We start from the raw sequence: 18,869 nt of genomic DNA on the forward strand, positions 1-18,869 counted from the left end.
GCACTACAGGCTTGTAAGTAACTTGTTTAATTAATGTCTTGTCCTGTAAATTACTTAAAAAACGTATTAAAGTATAAAATGTTTTCTAAATCAAAAACGTCCAGGCTGCTCTTTGTGACAAAAACCTGACAAACATCTATTGGTGCTCTTTGAGGGAGATAGGGGGAACTCTGGCTCCTGATGGGGCCAACGTAAACTATCAGCGTGATTTGAAACCAGACCTGGAAGGCTTGTTTTTTGGGGGTTGTGGTTGATTATAACTGCTGCAGCTGCAGAGCATCAACGCTTCCTGTGATGCCCTGAATCAAAGTTATGTCTTGTTTTGAAGAACGTTAATATGACAAACTGCCTCACAGCACAGTAAAGTTTTAATAGGGGGGTGACGGTGTTGAATACAGGGATAAACATGGATCGGCTAACGTGAGAAGTGGGAGGTGTGATGCATTCGACTGATAACAGCAGAAATGGGGTGTTTTTCAACTGGAAGGTATTTGGCAAATAGGAGGAGGGCGAGCTTGTGTGTGTGTGCCTGTGTGTATTAGGGTGTGGGGAGGAGGGATGATGAGGAGAAAAGGAGGAGGTGGACGGAGAAGTCGGCAAAGATAAAAAGTGTCTGGAAGAATCATATATTGCACTCAAATTTAGTCCAGAGCCTCGCGTGGAGATAAGCAGGCGAATTAACGACCAGATCTCCTTATGAAACTCAATCTGTTTCACATGCCAGAGAATTGAGCGCACACACCAACCCACACACCACTCAACACGGATTCCATGTAAAACTATGCAGCCTGATATATCACAGATCCTCCTTAAGCGCTTTGCTTTTGTTTTATTCAGCTCTGAAAGATTGATAAGCCAGAATCTGAAAATCTGAGGATTTACAGTCCTGATTAACATCAAGGGAAAGAAAAGTAGTTCACTAGTATTTCAAGTAGCTTGTAGCATTTGCAGGGATTAGAAGATCAACCCTCTGTTTTTACTTTGTTCATTAAATCAGTTACACACAAAGGATTACGGCTCCATACGTCTCTAAGTTGCTTAAAGTGTCCCGACTGAAGATCCTGCCCGAGTTTAAACTTTTGAACTCTGGTTGGTGCTGCAGGCCTGCAGACGACCTGAGACAGTACCTGGCTGCAAACGATATCGAGAGCATGCATGAAATTACTGCTGCAGCTTGTGTTTGAGGTGGTTTTGAATGTTTGTTGTCCTCCAGTAAAATTTTATACGAAGATTAGAAGAATAAAAAAAAGCCTGGCTCAGGAGATTTTAGGGGCTTTTAAATGGGGGAAATGACACTTAAAGCTATTAGCAATCCTATTAATATTTAAAGTAGTTTTTCAGATTAGCCGTGGCTTTCAGTCATAGAGTGCTAAAGGAGTGAATCCTAAGACCCAGAAATTAGCATTTTGTACTTCCAGTTTCAGTTAGTTTAGTGTTTTAAATGGGTTTTTGATTAGATGCTTCAAATAAGTACTGTACTTAAAAATAGCTTTAGTCATACATTCTGTAACATAAAATATGTAAGTAAATACCTCACACACAAATTATGAAGCTGTGGCTAAATGTAACTTTCAGTATCATCACAGCGAACTCAGAAGCCTGTTAGTGAAGCTGCTAAAGTCTTGCAGTGATGTCCTTCGTTTACAGGACAGCCAGGGTTCTCAAAGTGGGGCCTGCGGGCCAGCGGTAGCCCCTGGTAACATTTTACCTCCCTTCAGTGTGTTGAGGTATGTTATGTTCAGGCACAGCAGTGGAGAACGAGACTACGAGACTAAACTTTCCCAGTTTGAACAAAAACAGCTGTTTTTCTTCACTACCACTTTAAAGACTATAAACCACAAAAATGATAACGACAAACCACCAACATCAAGTAAAGAGACTATTTGCACCAGCCAGATGTTTTTCTACATGATGGATTTTTCTCCTTTGAGGCCCCTCAAAGTCATGTTGACCCCTTAAATTGGCACTCAAGTCATTAACACTTTGAACCCAGGGGAGCTCTGTCTCCATGTGTCAGCTCAGTCATAGGAGGTCATCTGAAAGGATGAAACATGATTTTCAGAAGCAGTATGAGGAAACTACATGTGGTTTACTACATATTATTATTAGTATTTTTTTTAATCGCTTATTTTGAATTTGATGGTACCGACACTTCTCGAAGCTGGAAAAGTTAGTGACACTAAAAACAAACAGCTGGAGAGACAATTTTCAGCTGGGTTAATCAGCAGGAGGTCAGTAACAGGAGTGGGTAACCATGTCAACAATTCTAGAATAATGTTCCTCAACAAACAAATTCTGAAGTCTTTGAATTCCTCGTCATTTACAGTGTATAATGTCAAAAGATTCAGGGAGTCTGGAGAAATTTTCAGGTAGAAGGTTGAATGTCTGTGTACGAGCTGTCAAATGGCACTGCATTAAAAACCAGTGACGATTCTGTCATGGAAATCACAACATGGGCTCAGGAGCACTTGAAGAAATCATTGTCTGTTTGACAGCGTGGGGCGTGTTCTTAATAAGCTAGCTGCCCAAACACTCAAGAAAGCAGTACGACCTTACCCCGCCGCTCAACCAAACCTTAGACAGCAAGTTTTCATGTCATAGCATGTATATATAACAGTAGAGTTTACCTCTTAAATCTCAGCTGTTCTGCTTTAGCCGTCACAGCTTTCTCAAACTTCATAACACTAACTCAACACCCTAAAAAAGTCAAGAAATATGACCTCAACACTGGGTGAAAACAATAGATACCAGTACAAAAATGACAATTTCCAGCCACAGACACAATATAAACAGTGAGACGGAGCAGCTTGTATTTTTGTTTTCTCCCTGGACTTTAAAAGCAACGCATTCACGAATAACTGAAGGGTCACTACATTTTCAATCCCTGGAACATTCCTCGGCACCGTTTCATGTTCCACTGGAACAATAATAAAAACACGAACTCTAACACGTCAGGCAGTGTCTTACTTCACTGTGACCTTGTGGATTTTGTTCTTGCCTTGGCCTTTGTGTTGGCACTGCTCTTTGTTTGCCAGGGATATGTTGCAGGATGGACTGCAGCCAGTGAAATGCAGTGAGGTCATTCGTTTAGATAGAGCCCCAGATGGTTAGAGACCTGGGCTAAAAATCCACTTCAGCTCATTAATCAAAGCCTGTTTTTCCTTTGGCCGAGCAATGGGAGAGATTTATACTTAAGCCATTAAATTCACCAATATTCCCCTCTCTTGATTAGTGCCCCTCACAGCGAATGAAGCCTTTAGTAAACGGCATTACAGCCTGCTGGGCTGAAGCTTGGGTGCGCTGGAGAGGCCGGGTAATAGTGTTGATTACTCGTCACTCATTAGGTTGCTTTCACTGCCGCCGCTAAGCCCTCATCAGGAGGTTTTTGGCTGAGAAGCTGAGCAGGAGCCCTGATCCAATTCACCTTTAAAGTTCAGTGAAGCTGTCTGGGTTGCCACGGGTCAGTGCATCGCTCTCCATGGTGTGCACTCTCAGAGAGAGGCCCTCATTACCTCATTTCCTGTTACCACTGTACCAGGCAAACATCTGAGTGTCCTGCTTCGGTTGTGTAAAGTTTGTTTGTGACTGAGGGTCTATTAAAAGTTTAAATAAAAAAACTTGTTGAATTTATGACTTTGTTGAAGGACAAATGTGAGAATCAGACTGCGTGTGTCTGTGGTGGCCCTGTGGTGCAAGAGAGTGCATTTCAAACTGAAAAAAAAAAACTTCATAACTGGGGTTTATTAAAAATATTTTATGTATTTTTGTTGATGACTGGCAAACAATGGCACACGAGTAACCAGATGTTTGTCATAATTATATTTCACATGCAAGAGAACTCAGAAATCCTTCACACATACAAAGTCATGAAGTTTTCAGGGCCCATCATAACTTAAAGACCTCACAGTACCATATTACCTTTACAGAGCTCTTTGCTCTCACATTGCAGGCATACTTATGGTTCCTAAATTTTCTAAAAGTAAAATGGGAAGAACCTTAGGCTATTGTGTGCCTCTCCTGTGGAACCAGCACCTAGTTTGGGGTCAGGAGACAAACATCCTCTCTGGTTTTAAGATTAGACTTAAAAGTCTCCTTTTTGGTGAAGCACATAGTTAGGACTAGGTCAGGTGGTCCTGAACTGTCCTGTAGTTATGCTGGAATGGGTTCAGGCTGCTGGCGGACTTCCCATGATGCAATGAGCATTTCTTCCCCACTCACCTCTTTTCATAATAATAATAAATCCATCATCTCCTTCCACTTACCCAGTTTAGGGTCACATTGGGCTGGAGCCTTTCCCAGCTGTCATAAGGCATGAGGAAAGCTACATCCTGGAGAGAGACAGAAAATCACCCAGATTCACACAGTCTATTCACAATAATCAATTAACCTCACCCCATGCATGTCATTGGACTAAGGGAGGAAGCGTCAAAGTAACCGGAGAGGATCCACACAGATATGAGGAGAACACAAAGAAAGACCCTAAGCAGGATTCAAACTCAGGACCTTCTTGGTGTGAGAGAACAGTGATAATACTACTAATAATACTTCTACTACTACTACTACTACTAATAATAATAATACAAAACCAGTGCAGCAGAATAAAACTGCTGCTCCATGATTCTGGCCCTGTTGGAGGTTTCTTCCTGTTAAAAAGGAGCTCTTTCTCTCCACTGTCACCAAGTGTTGCTCATAGGGGATCGTCTGAACATTGTTTTTTTTCTTTGATACCTTTACCTTAATATAATGTGTTGTTAAAATTAAATTGAACTAAATTGTTAATATAAAACTAAACAAATCCTGTGAAGTACCCAACAGCGTCGTCAGACATCAGCATTAAGCTAATGAAACTGGTCAGCAAATGTTTTTAAAACAGAACAGCTGAAGTCCTGAATTCCATTTTCTGAAACTGTCACTTCATCATCCATCATCCATCCATCCATCCATTCGCTTCCGCTTATCCTTTTCAGGGTCGCGGGGGCGCTGGAGCCTATCCCAGCTGTCATAAACTATTTTATTTTGATTCTCAAAATGCAAACTACTCAGCAACCTGCTCAGGAACGTCTCAAAGAACAAATACAACGTGTGGATACATTTTCATGGACAAAGGTGAGAGTCACTGTGACCTCATGACTCATATTTTGTCCATAACTCAATAATCAATGAGGTAATTATGACAGGATTTTACAGAAACACCCAATGGCATAAAAAAAAACGACAAAGTTTTATATCCAGAAGGTCAAAGGTCAAGTCTGGACACATATGGATGTAGATACGCTTGTGTGGAGGTACACAGTTACTATGTAGTAAATCGCGTCTTTACTTAAGATAGTTTAATTAAAATGGCCCTTTTAGTGGATGTTTGGGAACATATGGGGTACTCTAAGGGAATTACTGCTGTGGCCCTTTGTGAGCACACCCACTTAGGGCCCTTGTGGGTTTGCTTTGCCTATACAGCCCCACAGTTCACCTGCAGCTACCCACTGTGGACCCGCCCATGCAGGTTTGCTAGTAAAGCTGTGATGAAACTGATTTTACATGGAAGCAGACCGACAACATCTGCAGTGAAACTGATGCTGTTTAATAATCGTGCAAATCTTTAAAGCCTTGATTAGACTCTGCAGCGGACACGAACACGGACATCTAGAGACATGGCAGCCGATTAGTCATTCCTCTTATATCTCTTTGAAGACCGCCGCCTGGGGCGCAAGTGTAGTGGACAAAGCCACGCAATCACAAAAAACAGGCAGGCCTGTGGACTTTCACATGGACCCTCATGCTCACTGTGTCATGATGAAATTTATGCCACTCAGACCAAAGAAGACCTCAACAGACTTGCAGATGTGGAAAATACACTCAAAGACTTCATCTCACAAAGATATCACAACATATTCATCTCTTTGAGATCTAACCCTCATGATAGAAAGGAAGAAAAATGATTATTTAGAAAAAAAAAGGTAGGCTTGGTGTGTTACAGATAATTATGATTATTATTGCCCCCTGATTGATTATATATTTTGCACTTTAATGGCGTGTTCAAACGCAAACACTCAAATTCAAAGTCTATGCAATGAGGAGAATCGATGTGCTGCACTGGGTGGCACGAATAGAGGAAAAATTAGAGTAAGTTAAAATATTTCATTTGAGTGAAAAAAATGACTTAATAAGGCATTGAAATCCCACTGGGACAGCTGGGAGTCCAACCACAATAAACCATGGAAAATCCTGTTTTTGAACAGCTAAATCGTTCAATTTCGTTCTTAATTAAAGACAGGGAAACGTCAGTGAACTAATTATTATTTGGACTGGCTGCTTCGCTGCTTTCTGGCGATTTGTGTGGATTTCCACCATAAAGGCACCACATGACTTTTTTAAAGAGGTTATGACAGGTTGTAATGCTTTTGGTTGATCATTCTTGATTGGAGAGCACCATAGATGTTTGCTTTGACTCAATTTACTCACTAGGCCACTGTGTTTATTTTCTGTAAACTTTCTTACATCGTGGTGCACCCAGGATGGGAAATTGCTATTTTGAAACCTGTAACTAAGACCTGAAATTGGACTTAATGTTTAAAAACCCAAGACACTTTTATTGTTTTTCGTTTTCTCTTTGTGCTTCAGATGATGGACTTTGCGCCTCGCAGCCACCGTATCCTTCTCATGAGACATATTTATGGGTCTGTATCCAGAAATGAATCCCAACTTGAAAGCCGGCCTGGCGGTGCAGCGTTTCACTCATTAACCCTTTTTTCTTCCCAGCACCTCGCGGCAGCCTCTTCCCCACAAAACACATTCGTATAGCTGCCAGTCAGGTCAATGCTGCAATTAAGCTGCTTTAAACTTGTTCAGTGGAGCTTAGAGGCTGTAAAAATACTTCCGCTTGAGTGTCAGTGGGAGCCTGTGACGGCTAACGTTGCATTCATTGGGGAATACATTGTGTCTAGTTAATGTAAGTAGTCTGGTCAGTGGGTCAAAAGGGCAACGTGACTAAAGAAAATGAGGAGGCGCAGTAGTTTACAGCTGGCTGGGAGGAACCCGGCCAGCTTCATCAGACTGATTCCTCTCCTCTTTATTTGTCAAACATCAAATTTCTCAAGCAACAGAGAATTTATGGACACATTTCCATGTTTGTCTCCATCCAGATGGACCGAGTTTTATGAGCGTGCGGTGCATGTCAGACAGTGAAACTCGTGCTCTGATTACCAGTCAGTCAGGACAGGCGTCATCAATCTTTGGTCGTCAGTGAATGGCAGACTGGCTGCCATAAACAGGGCCTGATTGCAGTGTGCTGTTCCCAGCGGAAGAGTTTTCAGTCCAAGGGAGGAATGGAAACAAAACCCTGCAGATACAAACAACGTGTGTGGGACCTGTGCACTGTGCCACGTCCTAAGATGGCATACTGTATGCGCTTTCGCCAGAAGTGATTCCTCTATTTATTATTCCTGTCAATCAAAACGTCCCCGTAATAATTTGGGATGCATTACGAAACAAAACGTTCTCAGAAAGTTCACAGATGGATAAAATTAGAGAATAATGAGAGAAAACAGAAACATTAAGCACACTTGAAGTACTCTCAGAGGACACTGAGGTCATGTCCTTTGTAGTTTTTTAGGGGATTTTAGAAGCTGAATTCAAAACAAACACCTGGTAAATACTTTATAGGCTGATTGTAGTGTTTTTGATGTGATTGGTAAACATAGAAATGCATTAATAAAGGACTCGCCGTTCACTGCGTTTCAGAGAGAAAGAAAACATTGACATGGTTACAATTTTCGGAAACTTTGCAAAGAGTTTGTCCTGGATGTTGACAAAGATTAATAGCCGTTCACGATTAAAAGGATTCCCCCGTGTGGCTCCCAGAAAGGTTAAAAACACACCAAACAAGAATTGCAACTCTGCTCTCCAAACGCAGAGTTTAGGCTGGGCTCTCACTGAGGCTTTGCAGGTTGTACTTCACATCACCACTCGCTAATTAACAAGGTGAGTAAAAAGTTTTAAAAAAGCAGTTTGATCCATTGCTCAGAAACAATGAGCTGATGTCATTTGTTACAGGATGAAATCATGGCTAAAGTCAAAATCCCTCCAGCGTTACGGCTGGATCAGGAAAATGTCAGATCAAGTGGACGTAAAGCAGCTGTTTAAACTTCAGATTGTTGCTCAGCTGAGAAGTAATACGTGTTTGTACTTTTGCAGCAGCCTTGTGCTGTAAATGTACCAACCTGCTGTGCTTCATAACATTAGCACTGACTGGAGAGTCCTGGATAGACTAATCTGAATATTTGTGTGTTGTGAGAGGATCAAGTGTCCTGGCAGGTGAGTTTTGGTAATCGTGATACTCTGATCTCAGTGTTTGTTTTCTTGTATTGCGCTACAAGGGGAAGATTTTCTAGACTTTTCTTTGTGTTATCTTTTGATATCAGTCTTGCACATGTACACCTCTACTTATTTTGCACTCCTTCATTCTGTTTTTTAATCTTTATTCTTTGGAAGCAGGCTGAATTGAACCAGTCGTGGGTCCAGTGACTTTTGGAAGACTGGGGTATTTTCTAGCCTGTACTGGCTGCCAGATTTGGCTACATTAATTTGGGTAATTTGAGCTGGAAACTGGCACATTTATCGACATTTGGAGCAGCTGCATCTGATAACACGAATAAAGTTGGGAGGCACACCTGGTTTGGTTTCAGTTTATTTTCTAAGACCTGCCAGATTTGAGCCAGGGGGGAGGTGGGAGCATCTCCCTGTGATGCCCTTGCTCAGAGGATGTGGTGTGGTGGATCAATTGTAATACAAGTATTTTCTAACTTTGAATGTAAACTGAAAATACATTCTTGTACAAATATATGTTATTTTGAAGAAATAACATCAAAGATTGGAACCAGTCGTGGGTCCAGGACGGCTGAACTTTGAGGTTTATTTCCTCGTTTATTTCACGAGGAAATTGTTGGCTTGGATGTGGAGGTCTGTTGTCTCTTGCTTTGATGCACACTTTAGAGATGCATGAAATATTAATAATACCAAAACACTCGCAAAACATCACATTAAAACTGATTCTTAGTGCAGAACAGCAAAACAAAAACATTTTTGCAAATTTCAGAGTTAAAAGTTGAGCCGCATCGTACTCAGCAGTCCTAACACCACTGTTTGTTTACTTCAGTGTAGCCTGAATAATTTTCTCAAGCTTCGCATCTACCTCCATCAAGAGGTCCCATATTAATTAATACAACACATTAAGAAAACAAAGAGATAACAGAAGGACGTTTTTTATTATCATTGTTCATTTTGAGTATATAGTTGAAATTTTAAGATAATTTCAAGTTATGACTTTAATCTTAATTTAAAGTTGAAAACGTATTTAGAGAAAAATGCTGAAATGAAAACTCAAGATTACAATTCAAATATTTCCTTCAAATTCATAAAGGTGTTTGCTCAAGCTGGAAAACAACAGCTTAAAAAAAAATTAAAAGGCCAAAATGACCACAACAGTGACTTCCACGATGAGTGTGTGACCACAACAGGAAATGACATTACAATGCAGACTGTATAAAATCAAACACTATGAGCTCACAGACCTGTGTCTTCCTGGCACTGTTTCCTAAATGAATGCAGAGGAAAACCAGCACATCAGGCCAGGTGAGGGCTCGCTGTGGGTATGAGTCATCTCCGTTGTCACGGTTACACAGCATCGTCATTTGTTTGTCTGCCCCTGGCCAGGTCGTTAATTACAGAGCCATTTTGGGATGGCCTCAACAAATCATGTGGGTCAATGTGAATTGCAGACTTTGGTGCCAACAAAGCTTTCATTCAGAGGACTTAATGCAGAGGATGAATGTTTCACCTCAGCTGCAACGAAGGGAAAAACAAGAGAAGAATGAAGAGAAGGAAGTGGATGGAAGCAGAGCGTTTATTTTTAACTGTACAGTGACTGAAATATTTTAATTTGAAAAATGTCTCCTTTATTTCTGTTTCTTTAAAAATGTCACTTTTAAGGTGTGAACTCAGAAAGTTCACTCTCTGTCTTGAATAACGTTAGCTGCTCTTATGATAATGTTTTATTATGTTAATTATGGTGGCTTTTACTGTTTCTCAAGGAGGACGGATTTACACTCACTGGGTATCTGCTTTTTAATGTAAATATTAAATCAGCCAATCATGTGGCAGTGTCTAAAATATAATACATGAAAATGCAATAACAGTAAAAATGAATTTTAGGTGAACTTGAACTTCTAAGATTTGTGTGAGGAGGTAGATTAAGTGCAGGCATATGGAAGGAGGTAGAATGATAAAATATACCTGTTTCTTTCCGACACTGTCACGAATTTGTCAATTTGCCAATTTGTTTGCATTTACAAAGCATTTTTTTCACCATAAAATACTTAATTTGTAGTTATATGTGATAAAAACCAGCAGAAGGCGTTGTAAAGTATTTCTTTCTGCTCATTCTTAATTTTTCTTCTTTTGTTCAATCTAAGATTGATAGCATGGCATGGTAGGTGATGGTGAGTGAGCTGGACCAGCTTCAAGTAGAAGCTTCAAATATGTGTGTGTGTGTGTGTGTGTGTGTGTGTGTGTGTGTGTGTGTGTGTGTGTGTGTGTGTGTGTGTGTGTGTGTGCGTGCCACAGGCTTAACCCCTGGATTCCCCACATTCCAACCCAAAGTCAGGCACAAGCCTCGCCACCCGTCCGTTTAAGGTGATTGACGTTATTTTCTACCATTAGGCACTACTTTGTAATTGACCTCTGACCCCTCACAAGCGACCTGTTGAAACAGCTTTAAACCAGATCGTCTAATCTCCATGGGAAAAGCCCTCGATCTAGACGGAGGGCTCTCAAAGCAATCAACACCTAAAGGTGAAAGAGGGGAGCCGGGGTCACTGCCACCGGAGCGCTCTGATCCCGTGTCGGTGAGGGCGATAACCATCATTTTGTTCAGACGCACCGAGCGGTACTTTATCAGAAAAAAGTAACTCCTGGTTTCACTTCCAGACTGTTACATGTGCATTTTATTGGTTGAAACACTGGAATCATCACCTGGAGTTTGTGGCTTATTCTCTATAAACTGCAGATTTGATGGATGGTAGTAAAAGTTAAAGAGCATCTGTGTAAAAGAATTTTTAGTTTTGAGTGTCGCTTCATCTTAAATGCAGAAGTGTAGAAGATGCGTTTATTTGACCTTCATAAATTGGACAAATGTGAGAAAACTAATAAAATCTAACAAAAGTCTTCATAAAACATAACTAATCATTTAAATTAAATCTTTTATTTTACACATTTTGCAGTGAAAACTTACAACATTTAAATTGTATTATTATATTTAAAGTCAGTTGATTTTCATAAGTAAAAAAAAATTAAGCTGTTCACGAAGTTTAGAAAAAATATGTTTCAGATTAGCGTTTGAGCTTAGCATCTATTTTCAAAACTGAAAAATAAAGATTTTTTTTCTAAAACAAATGTTATTGACTGGTAATACAATAAGATTTAAAGCTAGAAATAAGCTCTGTTTATATATTAATAATAATTACGTTTTAAAAAATAAGGTATCTATTTTTTTTCTTTTAATTTTCTTCCAAAGTTGTGAGTACTTTATGTTTTCTCTCCAGTTTGTTTGTTTTTTGCTGACAAAAACAAATACTGAAAGTTTTTATTTATGTTTTTATTTTTAGTATTTTATTATAGTTTTGGGGAAATAAATTCAGACCATTTGTAAACATATACAGTCACGGTCGACCATTCATTTGAATGTACTTTAATAAGCTTTAGCAATAATAAAAAGTTGATTTAAATTCTTGTTACGCTAATCTGCTCGTTACATTATAAGCACAAATTTCCTTCTTTGTACATTTTTCAAATGTCAAACAGACTATTAATTTTGTTCACGCCAGTATAATTATTATCCAACAATAGATTTAATCACAAAATCCAATTATTTAATTAAGTTTTTTGCCTTTTTGTCTGTTTTTCTTTGATGCTCTAAGTTCCTGCCGTCCAGCTCCTGTAAATCAGCCTCTCTCTGTGTGCATGCTGTGATGAAAGCCTGGTTTCATCTGTAAGCCACTGTTCATATCTGGATTTGGGAGGCACATGGCATGAGAGAGGTCAGCCTTTATGAGCATTAACACCAAGTCAGACGGACCTCCCACCACGCGTGCGTTCGTCTAATAAAGCAGGTTTACTTGAGGTCGCTCACTCATCGAGCCTTGATAAACTCGTCAGTCAGCTGCAGATTTCTGGAGGTCGGCCCGCAGGCAGCGGCACAATTTCTGGGGCTACTTCATAGTTACAAGCTTCCACTTCAAGTCATGGATTTGCTCAGTTTTAATAGCTTTCATTAACAGGATTAAAGGGAACTTTGATCAATTGATTTGATTTGAAATATTGCCTCGCTTTCATCTCTCATCTTTCATCTACAGAAGTAAACTTTATGCGGTCTGGCATCACATGCGGAGCCTCTGCAGCCTAAATTGCAATGTGCCGAGGTGTTTCTAAATATGAAGAATAGCACATCATTCTTTAACTAAAACTAAATTAAACACCCGGTCTGCCAATGCTCTCCCTCACTGTTTTGGTTATTTATATTATTCGTATTATTTCATAATCATGGGCTTTGTGTGTGCAGTGTTTTCTTTCCTCTCTTCTCACGCTGCTTTTCTGTCCTTCACTCATACTTACTTTAAAACCTAATAAAACCTGCACACATATCTGCATTCTCTCTCATAGACGTAAGGACAAAAGAAGTACACTTAGGTTAATGTTTTTGTCCCTTATTGTCTTACGTTGCATGACTACATACATATAAGATTTCCTGTGTAAGTTACCCACTTTAAGTTTTTCTCTGTAGAAGAAGAATACAAAGAAGGTTTTTTTTCCTCGATGTTTGTCTCATAAGTACATTAAACTACCACAAAAATCCTACAATCCAACTCATATATAACATACCATATATTCATATTCCTAATGCTGCTATACTGCATATATATACATTTGTCTTTTCTTACTGTTCATATCTGGACATTGTTATTTTATTATATTGTAGCAAGTTAGATCTGTATAATCTTTAAACTTGCTTTGTGCCAGTTATGGTTTAGTTGCTGATTGCAGGCCAGTGTGTGTCTAACCACTGAACCTGCACTCAGACGTTCCTCAGGTGGTCCGATTTACCAAGCTGGGAAACTTTGCTGTGTTTTTACGACCAATGAGTTTTCTTGCTCAGTGTTTGTTTAAGCATCGCTCGTAGCTGTTTGCAGTATTTAATTAACATGGCTGCAACACAAAAATTTGCAATACTAACCCAAACTTTCTTACCGTTAACAATATCTTTATTTTCATCTGCTTTTTTCTCTAAATGTCAACTCAAAACTTTTTGAGTTTTTACAACCCGAGTGGGCGTTCATGTGAACGTTTCCAGTATGATATTTCATTATCACACATTCTTTTGTATTTCCAAGTTTAATGCTATAGATAAAACAGTTACATTTTCCGGCTTCAAGATGGCAGAGCATGCATATTATGTTAGAAAAGAGGTATTTGTGAATGTGATAACAATAAAGCAGCAGCCTTTCACCCCAAACATGAAGAAAGAAAAAAAAGAAAAAGATCAGTTTCACCTTCCTTTAATGTGAGCGGAAACTGAATTAGGAAACCAGCCTTAATTCCACCCAGGGAAAAGCTTGCCTACTTCTTATTATATAAAACCTCATCATCTTCAGAAAGGCTTCACAAATATTTCTCAGTAATTTTGTAATCTTTGCCATCATCATGTGGCATTAACCTGTGAAAACTAAACAATATTAGAGTGTTTTTCAAAACAACACAGCTCCTAAACTTGTGAAATCAGATGTGTGACAGACTCTGGAGGAAGGCTGGTTCAAAGCTGGATTTTTAGCTGTGTTATTATGAATGTCAACAGGATTTTGAACAAGCTTTTCTTACTTTTGGAACATAACACAGAAGTTCTGGTTTCACTTTGTGCGCTTTGTACCAAAGACTAAAACTCAGGGTACTGTTTCATTTTAACAGCTTGATGAGTAAAAACACACTTTTTATTCTGCTGCAGCTCCCTCCTTCAAACCTCCAAAGTGCTTTTTTCCCTTTGCCGACACACGAAATGTCGGGGAAAAGAAAACATAAAAGAAATGGTAGAGTTTTAACAACCGACCACATTTCTAACCCTCTGGAAACCAGTTTTCACATCCCCTTCAACCCTCTATCAATGTGGCTCTCATCATCATTACAACCTACAATGCACACTGTATCCATCAATTCTTCATTATTCTTTCAGTTTTTTATAGTGACATCAGAAACATCTCTGCATCCCATATTTCTGTATATAAATATTGGTTAAATTTGGCACATTCTCAAACAAGGGTCTCAGAACCCATAAAAAACACCGTGACATGACTGACTCAAGCTGTTTACTTTTGCTGCAAATCTGAATGGTCAGGGGTGAAGTGGTCAAACCTGTACTTGTGCTGTTTCCCCACTTTGCAGCTGATTCGAGCCGATAATGCTCATCTCCACACTGCCAAAGCAGCCTTTCTCGTTCAGGAGCTTATCCAGGAAACTCATGAGTAACATTTAGTCCCAATGTGTGTCCTAATGAAGATGCCTGTGAAATTCTCAGTCAATGTGAAGCAGCCACAACCACTGATGACTGCATAGCTGCAGGCTGCACTTATACATTATGATGTTGATCTATAAAATATCTATAAAACATAAACTTGCTCTTCTTTTTTTAAAATAGTATTACCAGTATGACCTTGAAGTTGCTAAACAGATTAAAACTTTTCTTTGCACCAGGCTGTAAACACACTTATTTCTGCTTTAAATTTGGGGGGTTTAACATTTTGGCCTATGGTGACTGGCCCTTTTGTTTGAAACCACCCTCTAGTGGTTTTTAGAGGAACTGCAGTTTCACACTGATTCAGATCCAGTCTTTTCAAGTAAAACAACCTATTTTAATTTAAAACAATGTTAAAGGGTAGCATGATAAACAAATATGAAAAAAAAGATAATTTGTTGTATTTAGGCAAAGACTGGACATAGCACTGCGGGAGAGGAGAGGCAGGATTAACATGATTAGGTCGAGGTCATTCTAAATGTGTCTTTGAATTGTGCTTGTCAGATTTTGCTGTCTTATTTGGAACAAAATGAGCAAAATCAACCCCCCTGTTGCCAGTGAGGAGATGGGCAGTGGAGATTGAGCAGGCAGGTAAATAATTTCCAGAAGAAGATTCCTGTTTCCTCAGAGAAACAGACACAGGACAAAGGATAGCGCAGGTTTATTGGGCAGCTATAAAGCTCCTGAGGATCACCTGGTCACAACTCCACCTGATACTCAAAGATATACTCGTAGAAAGAGATAGATATTGTACAAGAGCACAAAACCCCAAGCCTTTTATAGTTAAAAGGGTAGCCATAATTATATCTCCAGCTTACACCTTTTCCAGATCACTTTAGAGCAAGTAATTGCTCTATTACTCTTTTATAATTTCTGTTTTTCTTTCTGTTTCACATGCCCATTATTAAAACATATTACAACCATGGATGGATCTTTTTATCCTTTGTTGATACGCCGCTGAAGACATGCAGATGTCCCCTTATGCATGTTTGCGGTGCGAGTAAAATGCCAATATTAGTATGAATCAGCTCTTTGTTAAACCAAACCAGAGACCTATAATCTTATTTGCAGTCCCACAGATTTACACACTTACTGTCAACTCTCTAACTCATTTTATATAGCTGTTACATGGTATCAAATCCTTTTTTAAGTATTTTAAGTTGCTGCAGTTTAAATGTAAACCTATAAAACTGATTTCTTTGTCTTCAAAGTGGCCTTGAGCCTAAAATACGTAAGCTTTTCCACTCTGCCCTTTTGTGAATCCATTACTTATTACACGGTCATGTTGAAATGTTAGTAAATGACTTGCTTTTAATTATCTTATAGTTTATCCTCTCTGTTTGGTACATTTGTTAGATTACTAAAAGAGCAAGTACAATCTGCTTGTTTTCCCGTCAACACTCCCTCCCCATTTACTTCTTCTTTGTTTTCACTGCTGCATTTTTCTCTGGAGATAAAACCCAGATCCAGCAGTTTATACAGAGTACAATGCTCCTCTATTACATCCGTGACATGTAAAATATTTCCTCTTGAAGTTACCACACGTTTCCTCAAACTGCTTAAAAGCCATAATTGGAAACAGACAGATTGTGCACCTCTGAGTCACAGTAGCCTGAAATATGTTTGAATCCTTATTGTTTTCCTTCTATCTAAGTGAGGAATGGGCATTTTTAGACTTTAATCAAACCTCTCTGGGAAACTTTGAATTCGCTGATTGGAGGGATCTTTCACTTTTTGGTACAGGCTGAATGTTTGGATCTGTGTGTTCCTTAAAGTATGCATGGGAAAGTGCCCCCGCTGGCAGCTCACAGTGGATATTCCCTGTGAATAAATGCATGAATTTATGGCTGTGTGTGTGTGTGTGTGTGGCATGGCAGCGGGGCTTTTCCGTCTTGTCAATGGAAAACATTAGTGTCATGCCCCCACAAAAACCCACCCGCCACCCCCTCGGCCCCCTTTCGCCTGCTTGTTTAATTCAGTCCATCAACACTTCCTCCTTTAGCCTGTTAGTGTCACACTGCATTTCCTCTACGGCCTCAACCGCACTGGCTCGCCACAATCGGCCCGGTTTTGGGTTTCCCTCAAACGGCAAAGGGCTTCAAAGTCAATAACTGCTTTTCTGATTTTTATTGACCTAAAGACTCAACCCCCCACCCACCCCCACAGTTCTTTAAGGGGAATAAATTACAGTAAGGAGGGAGATTGCGGGTTTGAAAGTGTTTCAAACTCCTGTTGATTGCACCTGCAACTCATTTAACAAGGTGTTCAGGCAGGGGGATCACTGAATATCTGACTTTCATATAGAAGAACAGGCTATACTGTAGTTAAGTTTACATAACTTTGTCCAAATGTCAAATGTTGGACTTGTGCATGAAGGTAATGAAATTCCTTTGTATGATTTTAAAGGGTTCAGTCTGCTTTTATTTTTCACATTTGTACTTTTTTGTTTGCAGTTTATATATATATATATATATATATATATATATATAATCAAAAGAGAAGAAATGCAATGTTTTTCAAATTGCAAAACTCAGCAGGTGCCATCTTGGCTATGTAGAGAAAAGGAAAGCTAGCAAGCTAACAGTTGCAGATTTCTATCATGCACTTGTGTTGCATGTGCTTTGATCCTGTTTTCTGTTTAGGTTCCTTTAATTTTTATCTGCAGTGCAGAAGAATTCTGCATTATTTGATTTTAGAGCCTCTACATGTTGTAGCTTAAATAGCCTCAAAATCTACCAGCTAGCTAGCTAGCAAAACCCTATTCTAATAGAGGACCTATGAGCAATTAGTTCCTTATAGCTCCCCCTTTAGTTATATATTGATGTGTCAAAACCGATAATTAAGGGTACAGGGGAGGTTGTCAAGTACTATATTTATGGGCAAAAAACTTGAGATTTTGCCCATAATCGAAGTCCCCAGCTCTAAAGTTGATATGAAAGGAGAACCTAGCCATAGAAGCTGGAACGTTTTTTTAGAAACCAGGATATAAACATGGTTATTTCTGCTCTAATGTTGCAGTTTTAAATATTAGAGTCTTTGATAGCCTCGCTTTTGGAGTCAGGCTCAAGCGGCTGTTCGGGGGACTGCATTTTGTGGTCGATGAGGCTTCGTTGCTGCTTGATGTAACCACACAGCGGAGTATGCAGTGGAAGGAGAGCCATACATACATAAACCATCATAAAGTTTAACGTGCTTAAACTAAAGATGATGTACATGCATTTTCATATTCTAAGAATTTAGTGCAAGTAAATCCAGTTTAACTGAAATATGGGCAAAACTGATGATGCATCAAATCACATCATTGGGGCATTAAACAGCTGACCCCTGTGATGTTTTACAACAGAAGGCATTTAAAAAAATAAAAATATGTGCGTTCCAGTGGAAAGGAGGAGAAAGAACAGACAATCTGTAGGTAATCAACCACCCAATGACTGTCTGTGATCTTTTGGGGGAAATCGACTCACTAATGGCTCGCCTTGTGTCCTGTGTCATTTCCTTTTGATGTGATCGTGCAGTGATGATCAGTGATCTGGCTGTGTGTAGTAAAGAGCTCTCAGCAGGCACTTTTAATTACCGGGGGGACTGATTTTGGCCGCGGAGTCCGCCTCGTCTGGTTTTTATTTCCAACTGCAGACTGACTGTAAAACAACACTGCCAGCGCTGTCACCCAAAACCAAAGCTGCTCATGTACAAAAGCAGCCAGGGCCGTGATTATCATCCTGTGTCGGGCATGTGAGCGACAGCTCCTCTGTTTTTACTTACAACCCCCTCCTGCCCTCCACCTCTTTTTTTCCCTTTCCTTAAAGTATCTTTCTGCACACATAAAAACTGATGTCAAGTGCACACACTACATGCTCTATCGTAGACAAATCAGAGCCAGGTGCGTCCGTATGAGAGAGTTCATATTAGAGAGATATTGCAAACATCTGCGTGTTCTGCGTGTCCTCATCATTTAGATCCCTGTGTGACAGTAAAAGGCTGCGGAGAGGAGAAGAAGGGAACACCCGCTAAAAAGTAACTCTGCCAAAAGGCCTGGCTGATGAGGCTCTGCAACAGGGACAGGGAGCTCTCACACACACACGCATATAGCTGTGTTTACATCTTTTTGGAGAACAATACACTGACTCACGTTAACCTTAACCTTAAGGAAAGACTTCACCCTTTGATTTACTGATGTAGATTACAAGGTCTTACTTTTTGCCCCCATTTTAACCTCGTTAAAGAGGCTGATTTACCTCCCAAAGGTCAGCTCATTTAT

This window comes from Astatotilapia calliptera, chromosome 22 (genome assembly GCF_964374335.1).
Source record: "Astatotilapia calliptera chromosome 22, fAstCal68.1, whole genome shotgun sequence".
Lineage (NCBI taxonomy): Eukaryota > Metazoa > Chordata > Actinopteri > Cichliformes > Cichlidae > Astatotilapia > Astatotilapia calliptera.